This window comes from Vombatus ursinus, unplaced genomic scaffold (genome assembly GCF_900497805.2).
Source record: "Vombatus ursinus unplaced genomic scaffold, bare-nosed wombat genome assembly UNPS02014791.1, whole genome shotgun sequence".
Classification (NCBI taxonomy): domain Eukaryota; kingdom Metazoa; phylum Chordata; class Mammalia; order Diprotodontia; family Vombatidae; genus Vombatus; species Vombatus ursinus.
This window is the reverse complement of record NW_020954569.1, coordinates 36,970,102-36,986,739: the sequence shown is the minus strand read 5'-3', so window position 1 is coordinate 36,986,739 and position 16,638 is coordinate 36,970,102. Positions and strand designations below refer to the sequence as shown.

Below are 16,638 nucleotides of genomic sequence, written 5' to 3'. Positions count from 1 at the left end.
ATTACCCTACAAATCAGTCATCAGTTAAATGATTTAGTACTGGTTAAAAATATGGAGGTCAATCAATGGAACAGATTCAGAACACATATAGAGGAGCAAAGGAACACAGTAGAAGAGCATTTAGGATCTCAAAGACCCCACTTACTGGGATAAGTATTCTTCATTAGACAAAAACTACTGGGAAAACTAGAAAGCATTTGACAGGAGATTAGAAACAGAGCTGTACCTCATACTATGATATACTCCAAATGGATACATGAGTTAGATATCCTAAGACAGGTTGTACAATAGATAAAAGGCTAGGCCTGGAATCAGGAAGACCTGAGTTCAAATTCACTGTCAGATATTTATTGGCTGTGTGACCCTGAGCAAGTCACTTAACTACTGCTTGCCTCAGTTTCCCCATCTATAAAAATGGGGTAACTAATAGCACCTACTTTCCAGGGTTATTGTGAAGATTAAATGAGATAATAATTGGTAAAGCATTTAGCATAATGCCTGACATGTAGTAAGCACTATGTAAATGTTACCTATTATTAATTAATTATTAGAGGAGGAATGAAGAAATTACCTTTTAGATCTATGGATGTGGGAATGATCATGACCACAAAAAACAATAGAGTGGATCACAGAAGATAAAATGGATAATTCTGATTATACAAAATTAAAGCATTTTGGCAGAAACAGGTCTAATGCAGTTGAAATTAGAAGGAAAAGAGAAACTAAAGAGAAAAATCGCAGCAAGTTTCTTTGATAAAGGTATGATGTCGCATGTTTATAGGATATGACATATATATATATGTATGTATGTATGTATGTAGCTTATCTACATCTTATCTATCATTTTATATCTACATATATCTACATCTATTTTTATCTATCTATATACACTGAATCAAATTTATAAGACTAAGAGCCTTAATAGATAAATGGCCAAAGGATATGAGCAGGCAGTTTTCAAAGGAAGAGATCTAAGGTATCAGTAGCCGCGTGAAACAATGCTCTAAACTGCTAATAAATGGAGAGATGCAAATTAAAGCAATTTTGAGATTTCACCTCACACCATCAGACTGGCAAAGATAACAAAGGAAGAAAATGAAAGATGTTGAAGGTTTTGCCAGAAAGTAGGTGAACTAATACACTGTTGTTGGAGATGTGAATTTGGATCTCTGCTACTAATTACTAAATGATTACTAAACTGTGTGTATGTGTATATGTGCATAAATCCATATATAAATATATCCACACACATATACATATGAATATATATATACATATACATAAATATATGTATTATTTATATTTATATATAGTACCTCTTCAGTAGAATATCACTTCCTTGAGGGAAGGCACCATTTTGCCTTTACTTTTGAATTTCCACCACCTTGCATAGGGCATTCTAAATGTGTTGGTTGAATTGAACTCAGTTGAATTCAGTTCAAGACAATTATGAAATACAATATAAAATGGATATGTTTTAATGGAGAGAAGGGGTTTGGAAAGATTGAGAATACTGTCATTATCTGGGAAGGCAGACAACAGTGTGGAGAGCTGTAGGCAGCCAGTGGGTGGCACAAAGGCACTGGGTGCTTGGGGAGAGGTACCATAAGAGAGAGGAATTGCAGAAAATGGAATGAACATATGTCAAAAAGGATACTTCTTCACTTGAGAATTATGCCTAAGATGAGACTTCATGATGTTTTGGAAAGAGCTGTGAGGGAATGAAAAGAAGGAAAAGTGACACAGATGTGCTCCAGAGGTTGCAAGGAATATCAGGTACCTGACTACAATTTCACAGAATATTGAAGCATTTCAGGGAGTCATAAGAATAATAGCTAATATATAGATGATGATTATTACAATGTAAGATATCATTATATGTAATAATAGTAATAAAACAGCTAACATATGGGTACAGGGCAGCTAGGTGGCACAGTGGATAGAGTGCAGGGCCTGGAGTCAGGAAGACTCATTTTCCTGAGTTCAAATCTGGCCTCAGACATTTACTAGCTGTGTGACCCTGGGCAAGTCACTTAACTCTGTTTGCCCCAGTTTCCTCATCTCTAAAATGAACTGGAGAATGAAATGGAAAACCACCCCAGTATCTTCGCTAAGAAAATCCCAAATGGGGTCATAACTGAAAAACAACTGAACAGTATATGGATAGCACTTTAAGGTTTGAAAAATATTTCTATATTATCTCATTTGATTCTCACTAAAACTCAATGAGATATGTGTTATTATTATCTTTATTTTACAGATAAGGAAAATGAATAACAGAAGTTAAATGACTTTCTTGGGATACATAGCTATTAAGTACCAGAGGCAGGATTTGAACTCAGGTTTTTCTGTGTCTAGGTCAATCCATGATGCCACTTAGATGTCTCAGGGATGATTTTGGTTAAGAAAATCCTGAAAGCAGCGGTCAAGGAATCTTTGAAGGAGAGAGAGCAATTGTGAGAGTTACTCTAGTTGTATGCTTCTGTGAGCCTTGAGAGTCAGAGAATTATTTTGAGAGGATGTTAGGTTGGTTTCAGTGGTTGTATGTCAGAGAATGAGAAAGTATTTGTTAATACATGCCAAGACAGGTGTGGAGCTAGGAAGTACTGGGAGAAGAACTGTCTAGGTGTAGCCTTGTGATTTGATTACTATGATCAACCCCCACTTCCAACCCCATGTGTACTAAGAGAGTGTGAGTGGTGGTAAAAAAACTGCAAGATTGAGTTCTTTTTGTGCAGTATGTTTTTATTGGGGGCTTCTCAGTTCCTCTTGATGTTGGCTTTAGAAGGAGATTATTTGAGGTGTGTGGCAGATAGGGTGATTAAAATACAGGGTCTCATCACAATAGCATAACACAAATTCTGAGCTCCATTTGCATGACTCTATGGCTTTGTGTGACCTTGGCAAATCCCAGGACATCATATGTAAAATGAGGGAGTTGTACCAGATGATATTTAAGGCTCTTTCTTCTACTGCCTTTTGGTGATTTCTGTTTATCCCATGTGGGTATGGAGTAGATGCTTAATTGCTGCTTCATAGGCAGTTTACTTGATAGGAAGGGAGCCACTGAGCCTGTGACTTTGTTCCAGGCATTGTCAGCAACTGGCTCTGTACCATATAATTAAGAAAACTGAATTTTTAATTGGTCTGAAGAGTCTTTAGATGGCTACCCACAGAGTCAACTTTAAAAGTCACAACATGGTAATATTCTCTTCATTGAATTCATTACCATTCACACTTTTCATGGATACCTGAAAAAGAAAACACTTCAAACTTATGATGCAATTCTATTGCCTCTCTATTCTTTGTGTTATATGAATGCCTTTGTTTGTATATTTGTATTTTAAGAGAAATCCAAGCCCTTGAATTGTTAGTAGCAGGCTTGAAATTTACAGACAAGGATGAAGTGAAATGAATAACTATTGGAGCAAGATGATAGGAATAGCTCTATTCTTTCAGAGCTGAGGAGTTTACAGGGATGACATCAAGAACATTTAATGAAGGCAAATGCCCCAATTATAAAAATAGATACAGCCTGTGTGTTTCCATACACAAACAGTAGAAGATAAAAAGCCTTGTCTTAATTGTATCCTGGGGCTTGATATAATACAGAAAGGCAGAAAATCATGCTTGCAGAGTGATGTCTATGCATACAATTAAGAAGGAAAAAAATGCTGTGCTCTAAAATCAATGCTTAAACAAAGCAGTGGAGCATATTATTTTAATGATTTCTGGGTTCATTGACTATCAGGCTTCTTCCCATATTCACATATGGCATGTCTAGAGGACAAAAGCATGAAATATCTGTAGGTCTCTAGAAGATGGAGCAATAGAAAATGACATTCATTTTCTAGCTACTTCAGATGTGTTCTTATTATTTATGTCCCTTAATAACTTTCTTTCAGAAATGATTTTCATTAGAAATTAAATGTGTGAAGTGTTGGTGACATCACAATTTTGTGAAGAGCATGCAATTAATTCACACAAACCTGGTATTTCCTCTCCTCTACTTCTCTAACCCCATTCTACCATCAATTCTGGCACTATAGAACCTGTCATGGCTTTACTTTAAAGTGGGAGGGGGAAAGTAGGTAGGGATAGAGGCATTTTTAGAAGTGGCAACTATCAGTGAAGGAGAAAGGGGAAAAGGGAGAAGAAAAAGAAGAAGGAAGGGTTGCTGTAGGGGGAAGTTGGTGGAAAAAGTACATATCAGGTGTATATCTCTCAAACCTGTACATGTACTCAGAATAATTGTGACACTATGCTTGGGCATTCCTCTGCTTCTTCTCTCCCTTTTCCTCTTCCCCAACAGGATTGTATATGTATGCTTTCCTGGCCATTTCTTTGCAGGAGCTAAGACTGATTCAGTATATATAGGTTAAAAGTGAAGAGATAAAAGAAGAACTTAGTACAGGGCTGACAAAATGAGTGCTAGATTTTGGAGAAGAGGTAAAATAAGCAGTTGCTACCAGAGACTCTGCCTTGGACTTACCCTGAAGTGAGAAGGGATAGACTGGAGATGGAGCAGTGGTCCAAAGAAGCAATCCTGCTTTGCTGTTACCACTGACTAGGGTTCTGTCACTGACTGTCTAGCCCCAATTTCTAGCTGTTCTTCCCTCTGCTAGAATCTCTGTCTGAGGTCATCTCTAAATATTAACCAAAGTGAAGGCTGTTTTTGTTAAAATATCAATGGGTTGCACCTGAAGATCAGGAGAAGTCAGGGGAACAGGAGACCTTGAATCTATTGTATTATAGGAGGGCAAGGTGTGGAGGTAGGAAGAGTGAGGAGTGTTCTTGGAATCCCATGTCATAGTATAGATTATGTTTTTCCATAGAAACATTGGTACTCCTAATGGGTATATTCAATAGCACCATTCCAATGCTTAGCACAGGAAAGTGGAAACAATTTGCAATCCTACTTGGTTTATTCGTTTGACAGATTCACTGTTTTGAACACATAAATTATCAGTGTTATTAAATGTTTAAGGTAATAAAGTAGAAAATATTTTTTGGCTGGAAAAATGAAACTTTTAAATTAATTAAGCACAGATGTTGATATTTTTATATTTTGAGTACAATTCTTTACGAGTCTGGAAACAAATAAGAAAAAGAATTATGATACTTTCAACAAAAACCACCACCCACAGCAAGCATTTTAAGTGCCCACTATGTGCAATGTGCCTTTTCAACCAAGCTCAACTGAAACAAATAGATGAGAAAATGTTTATTCATACCAATCCTTCCCATTTCTTAAATGATCTTTTTGGCAGTTTCTATTAAAATATGATCTCATTAGAGTAAATTCTTTTAGTGGTACTACATGAACCAACCTGTGGGGTCATGATTTTTATGACAGCTCGTACCATTATTTATATCAATGTTTGATGCACATGAATCCATATATCTTCCTATATGTACATGCATATAGAAATGTACTTGCTTGTTGCATCTTATATGTGTATGTATATATGCATATATTTGTATATAAACACCTATGTGTATGTATTTATATGTGTGTATGTATGTATTATAAAATGGATATTCTAGACTTGTAATGTTTAAGCATGACATCTGAGCAGAACATCTTGCCAGTAAACTGGCCCAAGCTTTAAGTAACTTTAGCATGAAATGAAATGATGGCTGTTTGATTTAGTGGATACAGCTTTACCAAAAAATGCATAGAACTGAAAAAGAGATGGGATGAATATTTGAATGAATGAAAGGATATTTTTAAAGTCCTTACTGTAAGTCAAACACTATGAAGTGCTGGGGATGCAAATAGAAAAAAGAGCTGGTTTTTGCTCCTGAGGAGCTCAGTCTAATTGGGAGAGACAGGACATAAAGGAAATTTCATCTTCAGCGCTGATAGAAAAGCCTAGAAGCTCTAAGGATGCAATGGAGGTTCATCTAATTTCACCTTTGCTTAGTGACTTAAGAGCATTTTGAAAATAGAACCCAAAGAGTTGAGTCAGGAGAAACCCAGACTTCTTCTGTTCTACTGGTGATTTTAAAGTCCACAGGGGCAGAAATTTCCCAATAACCAAGCTGTCTGTGATAGAGGCTCTTGTCTTGGTCTTTGTTGGCCTTCTTAAAGGGACAAAAATGTTTCTTCCCATTTTTATGTGGCTAAGGCACAACAGAAATCACTCTCAACATCCTTTTGGATTGAAGGTGACAAAACAACTTGCCAAATCTACCTAGTTTACAGTAAACATGGCTATTTAGAATGGAACTGATTTTTTGATTTGGGTCATTTCCCTCTTCTAACTCAAAAAAAAAATGTTGTATGCACTGATTGGTTTAAAAAATGGACTAAAATAAAAATGTGTTTTGTGAGTTTTTATCAAACTTTGAGACAGCCTATAATATCTTGATATATCTTAAAGCCAGGATTAGTCATAATGATAATTCACATTTATATGTGACATTCAGAAATACAAAACATTTTACTTTTAATAATCAGGTAAGGTAGGCAAGGCCTGCTAAGGCTGAGGAACATGAAGCTCAGAGAGATGAAGTGAGTTGTCCAAGGCTTAATGGCTATCAGATGGCAGAGTTGGGACTGGTGTCTAGGCCTACTGGTGATATGTCTCCAAGACAGAGGAAGGAAAGATGAGTTATGAGTGGTTAGTAAATCCCTCCTGAAGATGTTCTGAACTAGACAATGGCTCACAAGCAGATGAAGTGAAGAAGAATATATGTATGCTATTATGCAAAAATCAGTCTAAATAGGGAGAGAAGACTTAACCCAGAGGCAGCATCTTTACTGCTATCAAGGCTATCCAATGAAAAGTCTAGAATTCAGTGCTTGATACATTTCAGCAATTATTTTCTGTATTCCGTCTTTTTACCTGAGGTACAGCTAGATGTTCACATAGTCAGGTTGATTTTCCTGCCAAAGCTTATTATACACACAGAATAAATCCACAAAAAAATGAAAGGACTAGATGTCCTTGCACACCCAGGTGAAATACAGTTTTCTGAACTTGTATGGTCTTCAATCATCCAGCAGTGTGTTGATTATTGATGCAAAAGGAATCACTCTGATGTTTGCAGTCATGCACAAGCTGACCTCATAACTCAACTACTCCTCAAAGGGACTCCTAAAGGATACATTGATGTACAGCTTGGGATAGTCCTTGGCTAGATGAAGGGCAGAATCTTTGAATCTTGTCCAGATGAAGAGAGCAGCAAATCTTGAAACCTTTTTGTCCAGCCTCCAAATATTTTCAAATGAACCTCAAATATTGCTTAGTAAATGTATAGTTTTCTAGTGTAGACACTTTTCAACAGTGAAGAACAATATATTGTCCATATCTGGCTTTAAAAATCTTCCTTGATCATTCAAACTTCCATGATATCTGATGGATGGCTGATCACTGAAATGATTGTCATAGGTTTATTACTTCTAATACACCTGTAAAGTCTTTTAGCCAGATAGATGTACAAAGCCAAAATCCAAAGCCAAGTCTGAGGAAAATTTGCTTAGAACTTGGGCTCCTCTGCACAGATTTTCCACAAACTCATTTTATATAAATAGCTTGGGCTTTACAGATCCTTTGGGGAAGAGTTCAGGAATGTGCTCTGAGAAATACCCTGGCAAGGGAATATTCTGGTAGTGAGCTCTATTAGGACTAAGGCAGCCAGGAGGCTGTACATTGAGATTCATTTGATCTTTCAGAATCCCTCTTATAACATCAATTGTAGATACTCCTAAGGCATAGAGACACAAATCCATCAGTGAGTTGAGGGGTATCTACCCTAAGTATGTGAAGACTTCCCCCTGTATAACGGGCAGATGAGAACAATTTGTTTCAGCTGCCATGAAGACAGCTGAAGCAGGCACTGTGGAGCACTTAGAGCTTGGTCAGACATCAAAGATTCCAAGGTCATTTCCTGTATCCTAGAGCATTGCCAGTCATTGTCTTGCCACTGGTCTTCAATGACTGTGGAAGAGAGAGTAAGGCTGAGAACTTTGTGCAGTTCTGCCTCACTCAAATCTAATTCATGCAGGAACTAAGACATCACCCTGTGATGTTATTGGCCTCTTTGAGAATGAAGGGCAAGCAACAATATTAGTATTTACCTACATAGTCAAGTCAAGTTAGCAACCTTTATTAGACACCTATTATGTGCCAGGCAGTGTGCTAAGCACTGGGGATCATGTTCTTAAAGAGTTCACAGTCTTATGGGGAAAACAACATACAAACAGCAATGTACAAACAAAATATTTGCAGTATAATTTGGAGATAATTAACAGAAGGAAAGCACTAGCATTAAGAGGGATCAGGAAAGGCTTCTTGAATACAGGGATATACAGAGTATATAAGGTGAGAGGGGTAAGAAAAAATAGGAGAGATAGGAAAGGACCTGATTATGGAGGCCTTTAAAAACCAAACAGAGGATTTTATGTTTGATCCTGAAGATAATAGGAAGCTACTGGAATTTATTGTATGGGAGGGTGACATAGTCAAACTTTCACTTTAAGAAGATCAGTTTGGCAGCTGAATGGAGGGTAGACTGGAGTGGGGAAACTCAAAGCAGGGAGATCAATCAACAGGTTATTGTAATAATCTATTCATGAGGTAATCACCCACACTAGAGTGATGACAATGTCACAGTAGAGAAGGGAGTATATAAAAAAATGCAAGTAGAAACCACAGAATTTGACAACTCATTGGTTATGAAGAGTGGGGAGAGAGTGAGGAGTTGAACATAACATCTAGGTTGTGAATGTGGTGACTAGGAGGATGGTAATAGCCTCCAGGGAAATAGGAAAGGAAGGGGGGTTGTATATATTCATTGATGTTCCTGATGATTACTGCAGATTTCTGTAGATACATTTGCATATTAGCTATGCATAATTTTGCTGCCTTCCTATTTAATCTGCTGTTTCACATGGTATTGTATAGACATTGATGCTTTTTAGTTGCTTTACTTGTTTGAATGTGCATGGACACATTCATTTAGTATATATTGCATATAATTTAGACCTGTAGTCACTAAAGATCTATGTAGAATTTAGGATGAATTCTAACCAGAATTTAGATCTGTAGATGACAAATATACTCAAACACATTCCACTTGCTTTTCTTGGTACAACAAATCCAGAGGGAGAGTATAACAGAGTTGTTCTTTCAAAAAGGGCTATAAAGACTTGTAGAACTCACTGTAAAAATGTGGTCACATCAGGTAATCCCTTTTTTGAGGTAAAAAACAGTCTCTTGAGTGAATCTGAAAAGAAGTAATGTTTATGGGATGAAGTATAGGTATGAGTCAGAGACATTGTGGGTTTGGTTCCAGACCAAACAAATAAACCACAATAAAGCTAGTCACATGACTTTTTTGTTTTTTTTCCCGAGGCATATAAAAGTTATGTTTATGCTATATTATAGAATATTAAGTGTGCAATAGTATTATGTCTAAAAACAATGTACATACTTTAATTCAAAATATTTTATTGCTAAAAAAAATTCTAACCATCATCTGACCCTTTGAAAGTCATAATCTGGTGGAGGGTCTTGCCTTGATGTTGATGGATGCTGACTGATCAGGGTGGTGGTTACAGAAGATTGGGGGTGGGGCACTGTGGCGATTTCTTAAAATAAGACAACAATGAAGTTTGCCTTATCAATTGACTTCATTTGAACACTTAGAGGCCATTGTAGGGTTATTAGTTGGCCTACTTTCATTATCATATTTCAGGGAATTGGGAGGTCCTAGGAAAGGGAGAGAGACAGGGAAGGGCTGGTCCATGGAGCAGTGAGAACACATATAACATTTATCAAGTTTGGCATCTTATATGGGCACAGTCGTGCCCAAAACAATTACACTAGTAACACCAAAGATCACTGATCACAGCTCACCATAAATGATACAATAATAATAATAATGATGATGAAAAAGTCTGAAATATTACAAGAATTAACAAAATGTGCCACAGAGACATGATGTGAGTATAAACTGTTGAAAAAATGGTACCTTGCTTGAGACTTGCTCGATGTTGAGTTGCCACAAATCTTCAATTTGTAAAAAATGCAATATTTGCAAAGCACAATAAAGCTAAGTACAGTAAAATGAGATATGCCTGTATTAAAGAACATGACTTTGGGTGACCTGGGAGAGCAGAAGCACATGCAGAAGCAACTGCCACAAAGAAAAAATCCAGGACACTAGGAATGAGGAAGCTTGGGCTAACTGTGTACAGGGTGTATCAAAGCACAAGTTATGTTGCTGAAATCCTTGAAAATAGACCCTCAAGGCAGTAATCCTATATTGTATTTCTTCCCATGAGTCACTTTATGGGACCCTGAAGCCTCTTCCCCTGAGCATGAAGAAATTCTGTTTGCCTTTCTTTATTTTCAATGTTTTCTTTCTCTTTACAAACAAGGTTAACAACTGGTATTTGTTATTTGGGTCTATTTATTAGGAATCCATTTGGGAGGAGGTAACTGAGATAAGGAAACATGACCAGGGAAGAGATGGAGATAAATCTAACATTGGGGTATTATGCCAAAAGTTTTGAGCTTGGGTCTCGGAGTTAACAAAAAGGTAAAAGAGGATAACAGATCTGTTGATATTATTTCCTATAATAGGGGAGCGTTTATAGCTCAAAATCCATCTGTGTAACAAGTAGACAGTGAGGGCATAATTCTGATGACCTATATCTCCCTAACACTGCTCTGTAAACAAGAAATATTTATTCAACAAAACGTTAGTAAATTCCTACTCTGCTCAAGGTTATTGTGCCAGGAGCGAGAGAAAAGACAGAGATTAATAAGACAAGGTCCCTGCTCTCAGAAAGCTTACAACTTGAAACATTTGGGTTTTGTCCCAAAGTTGTCTTACCTATTCTATGTGAAGTCAAGAACTATTTCTGACTATGGCTGTCTGCAGATGAGTGACTTCAGTTTCAGGGGAGTGTCTCTCATTTTTTTTCTAACAGATGTCTCATTTTTACCCCACAGATGGTGAGAGTAGCAGAGAAATTTGTCCCTCTAACAAAAAAAAATCAAGAATAGGATATGAAGGATACTTAAGTTTGAAAAGTCAACAAGAGAAAAGTGTTCCATTTTTGCCTAATAGATATTTTTCATTCTTTTTTGATAGATCAGAGATTACAGATAAATTATTCCAACTCTTTCACTTTACAAATGACAAAATTAGAACCCAGAGACATTAAATAACTTGCATAAGGTCACATTGTTAACAAACATCAAAGCCAGTATACAACTGAGATCCTCTGACTTCAAATCCAATTTTCTTTGCACTGTGTGTGATCTTTGTCTATTAAGTGATAATTACTCCATTTAATTTTTGTTGCTTTTTTGAATTGCTTAGCACTTCTTTATACCATTTGCTATTGCATTAAAGGAGGCAGTGGGGTGTTTGAGCATTGGCCTGGGAACCAGGGGACCAGGATTCTATTCCTGAGAGGAAAGGTGCCCAGGAAACTGGGCTTGGAGCAAGAAGACCTGGGTTTGAGTTCTAACCCAGCACTTGCTGCCTATGACCTTGAGTAAGTCTCAGTTTCTCTGAACCTGAATTTCATCTATAAAATGTTAATAATGATAATAATACCAGATTGGTTTGAATATAGGGGTCATACCTAAAATGAAATCCCTTTTGAAGGAAAAAAACACATAGGAAAAAGAACACTATAGACTTCACTCAGCTATTATGAAAACCAGATTTTTGGGAGAAAATGCAGTATAAAGTCAGACCCAGTAGTATATTTGCATTGCCTACATCTCCCTTCCTCTGTTTGTATTGATGTAGGGCTGAATGCAGCTGGAAGAATTAATGAAATTGATGCTTAATGGGTCCACTACAAAATTGTTTTATTCTTCCCAAATTCTCTATTTCATTCACCACAGCAGCTATTCCAAACCTTCTCTTCCGTCCTCAAGCTTACTCACCACTCTTTCTTCCTACTCTGAGGCCTTCACTTCATACCTTACTTAGAAAATCAAGGCCATTTGCCATGAGATTTCCTTCTTTACATTTCATTACCCCTTCACATAATTTTTTCTTTTCATTTCCTATACTTTAGTCTCTAGTGATGAGATAGCTTTTCTCTCCATCAAGGCCATGCCTCCACATATATGTTTGATCTGATCCCCCTTCTGTCTTCTGTAGGACATTGATTCTATTATCACCTTCTCTTTCTCTAATCTTCAATCTCTCCCTAGCTACCAGTTCCTTTTGTGCTGCCAAAAACATTTCAAAGACTTTCATATCCTTTAAAAAAATGCCCTCTTCAAATCCTACCTTTCCATCCTCTAGGCTCTCACCTAATATCTCTACTCCCTGCCTAAACCAAACTCCTTAAAAACAACAACTACAATCACCACCACCATCACCACACCTTTTACTAACTGCATCTTCTGCTCTTCTCACTTCTCGGCCTTTTGCAATTTGGCTTCTAATTACATTGCTCAACTGAAATTGCCCTCCTCAAGGTACCAATGATGTCTCAATTGTCAAATCTTTTCTCAAACCTCATTCTTCTTGATCTTCTCTGCAGCCTTTGACACTATTGTGCACCTCTTTTTGGATATTCTCTCCTTTCTCAGTATTTGTGATACTGTTCTCCTTCTGCCTTTCTGATTGCTCCTCAGTATCCTTTGCTGGATGTTCATCCATGTCATACTTACTAACTGTGTGCATACCCCAAAGTTTGGACTTGGGCTTTCTTCACCTTTTGCTATACACTCTGGCACTTGGTGACCTCACAATTTTCATGGATTAAATTATCATCTCTATGCAGATAACTCCAGATCTATATATTCAACATCAGCACTTCTCATAGGCTCTGGTTATATATCTACTTATGCAAATGCCTATTAGACATTTCAAACTGAATGATTCATGGACATCTGAACTTAAAGTGACCAAAGGAGAAGTCATTAGATTTGTTTCCAAACCCATGCCTCTCCCAGAATGCTCTTATACCATCAGGATACCACCATCCTTCTAGTCATTCATCTTCACAACTCTTGTGTCATTCATTCTCATCTCCTCACTTTCACTCATCCTATATATCAAATTAGTTGTGAAATATTGTCATTTCTACCTCCACAACCTCTATCACATTTGTAGCCTTCTTTCTACCCAACACAGCTACTTCTCTATCTCAGATTTCATCAGATCTTACTCACCTATCTATCTATCTGTCTATCTCTCTATCCATCTATCCATCTATCCATCTCAGAGGTATCAAACATGCAACCCACAGGCCACATATAGCCCACAACACTCCTCATTGCTACTCAAACAAGATTAAAATGTTTTTGGAAAATACTTAACAAAATAAATAAAAACATAACAGAACACAATAATATTAAGATGTTGTTTTCTAAGTCAATACACAGCCTGCTGGGATCCTTATCCATAGCTTAATCATTCTTGTTTATATTTGATTTCAACGCTACTGATCTACCTTCACCCCCTCTCTCTTCCTCTGCCTCCCCCTTTCTCTCTCTCATTTACCTCTCTATCTGTTGTTACCTCTGAAGGACTATGAGCTTCTTGAAGGGAGAGACTGCTACATATTTATCAGGGTGGATAAAGGGGTTACATTTTAAGAAAACAGAGGGTATTAAGGAATTTGTAATCTAGATAAAATAAGTCTTTAATCAAGACAAAGAAGTGATTTATCAATTATTTAAGAACAGAAATTGGAGTAGAGGGTCAAACTGACTTGGAGCTTGTCACTGGCCATATTGTTTATAGCCAAGACTCTCAGCTTTAGTTTATTTACTGTTCAAGTGCATATATGTAGTAAATTTTCTTTTATTTTCTTTTTCTCTTCCCCTCAAGTGAAAATAGTTCTAAATATATTCCCTCTTTGGATATAAGAAATTTGTCCAATCTATAAGAGGTTATCTTCACAACAATATTTGTTGTTGTTGTTCTGGAACTACTTTGGAAGCAATCACATACATCTTATTTAATCATCTTGCCATCTATGTGTCCTTACTTCTGAGCCTCAGGAAATAGAACTAAAAAAACTAGCATACATCTCTTAAAAGTGTAATGTTGGGCACAGATATGTATGATTTGATAAAGCAATGACTCGGAAGCCTTGGAAATGTGCAAACATAGTTTCACAAAATCCTTCTGAAAAAAAAATCATTCAGTTCTGGAACAACTTTGGGATCAGTAATTGGTAAACTGCCAGGTTAGAAATTTAGAAAGTTTCAAGAACTCATGGTGGAAAAAAAAAACGGCTATATTCAATGGCATCATAAATTCTCAATGATATTGCAAAAACAATTCTTGTGAATTGGTGAAAAATTATTTGAAAGGTATAGCCCCAGACCCCTAGTTTGTACACTAAGGCTAAGAAACCCCAAACTAGAAATTAACCCCCCCCCACCCCACTCAACCTCTTTCTGGAATGCTCAGTTAGAATTCTCTGCTACTCATTTTTCACTCTTTATTAGATGATTTAGAAAATATCTTCATTTCACTGATTCTGACTCTACCAATAATATCTCCCTCCATGGATAGCATAAATGTCCTATTAGTGTCAGTTGACTCCCTAAAACTCTATGTAAGTTTGAGCCTTGAAGGGCTCTAGGCCTCTGACTGGCCTATGAAAGGCATTGCATATGGTTCTGCACCAGAAGCTACTGAACTATGTGGGGCCCGCACATTGAATCTGTTCCAGGTTGGCATCTACTCTCCTCTCCCCTTGTGAATAGGATTGAAGTTCTCTTAACTGCTACCTCTGTGTGGCTCTGGTGCTTTTTATCCAAACTCTTTTGTACTACAACTCTATATCTTTTTTGGGGTCTGAAATACATGAGGTAGTATGAATGCATCATCCAAAGGCCAAAGCATAAACAGAAAATGTCTCTATGTCTACACAACTAGAGGCACTCTAGTAAACATGTTTTCAAATAAATATTTCATGAGTTTAGAAGAACTAATGGAAACAGAAACTAGGTTACTTACACAAATGTGTCTCTAAGGAGTATGAAGAGAAATGGAAATTCCACTATTGTTCAACACTTGGCAGACTCCACTAGAATCAAGGAATTAGAGAACTGGAAGGGACCTAATCAATCATCTGTTCAAATGCCATTTCCTTTACTTAGGGCAGAGTTATGTCATGTCTGGTGAGGCATGGGCCTTATGACCCACTCTTTGAGCTGAAATTCTATACAAAGAGGGAGAGTTGGGAGCAAGCATGTATTAAGTGTCTACTATATGCAAGTGCTATACTGAGCACTTTACAAATATTATCTCATTTGATCCAGTAGGCTGTGGCAGAAATGGCCCAGGGTGGACTTTGATGGGAACAAGTGAAAGTAAAGGGAAAAGTAGCCAGAGAAGCTTCTCTGACCACTTCTACTTTGCTCACTTTTCACTCCATTTCACTGCTCCATTACCGAAGAATAGGAAGGAAGAATTGATTAGAATCTCATTTGACCCAGTGGCTGGTCAATGAGCCCATAAGCCAGCCACTCATAGAGGTAGTTTGAAGGTACACCTGGAGGTTGCTATCAGAGGCACAAAGCCAGTGGCTTTGGCAACCCCAGGCCCTGAGTTCCCTGAGTCTGACTTCTTAGGAGGGATAGTATATGGGGGGGATTGTAGAAAAACACTTACCCCATGAAGACTAGGCTAATTTTTCTTTAGAAGACATTAGAACCATCCTTGAGATTTAATTGGTCCAGGGACTAAGCCTTAAAACTATTGACACAGCTTCCTTGTTGCCTAAGTACTAAAGCCAGTTGGGAATCAGGGACTTCTCCCTTAAGCTTGACACATGCTTGTAAGGGATACCACCATGACAGACACAGAGAGATGAGGAAACTGTATCCAAATGAGTCAATGATACATCCTTGATGAATATCTTTTAGCTAAGTGACACTGGATATAATGTTAAACCTGGAGTCAGGAAGACCTGAGTTGAAATCTAGCCTCAAACAATTACTAGCTGTGTAACCCTGGACAAGTCATTTAACCTCTGTCTTTGTCAATTCCCTTATCTGTAAAATGGGGACAATTATATTGCCTAACTACCAAGGTTATTGTGAAGATAACATGGGATAATCTTTATAAAGCAAATCTTAAAGTGCCATATGAATGCTAGCTGCTCTGTTCAGTGATTTGGGTTTACTGGAACACAGAACTAAGGGGAAAGTTTTCACATTGGTTCAGGTCAAGAGTTTAATTTCATGAATCTACACAGATCATGCCCCTAGACTAGGGAGATGAGAAACTGGCACCCATAAGGACTAGAGGAGAAAAGTGTACTTCTCCGAGAACCAGAGAGTTTAGCATTTCCCTATAGGTACCCCTAGGTGTTGGTTGGAGCACACATCCCTCTGGGTGTATGGCATAGCTGAATGCCTGATCTTTTTTTACTGAACAGCAATATCTTCTGGATAATTAAATATAGATGATGAGTCTAAGGCCCAAAGAGAAGTCACTTGCCTAAGGGCATATGGATATTTGGTTTCAGTCAGAACTAGAATCCAGATCTTCTGATTTACAGGCTTTCTTTCTTTCTTTCTTTCTTTCTTTCTTTCTTTCTTTCTTTCTTCATCCATCCATCTATCTATCTATCTATTTATCTATCTATCTATCTATCTATCTATCTATCTATCTATCTATCTATCTATC

General features: G+C 37.3%; 1 pseudogene; it reads right to left on the bottom strand.

Moving 5' to 3' along the window:
- Positions 1-6,778: 6,778 nt before the first annotated feature.
- The window catches only part of LOC114047866, a 12,411-nt pseudogene continuing 2,551 nt past the window's right edge, over positions 6,779-16,638 (bottom strand).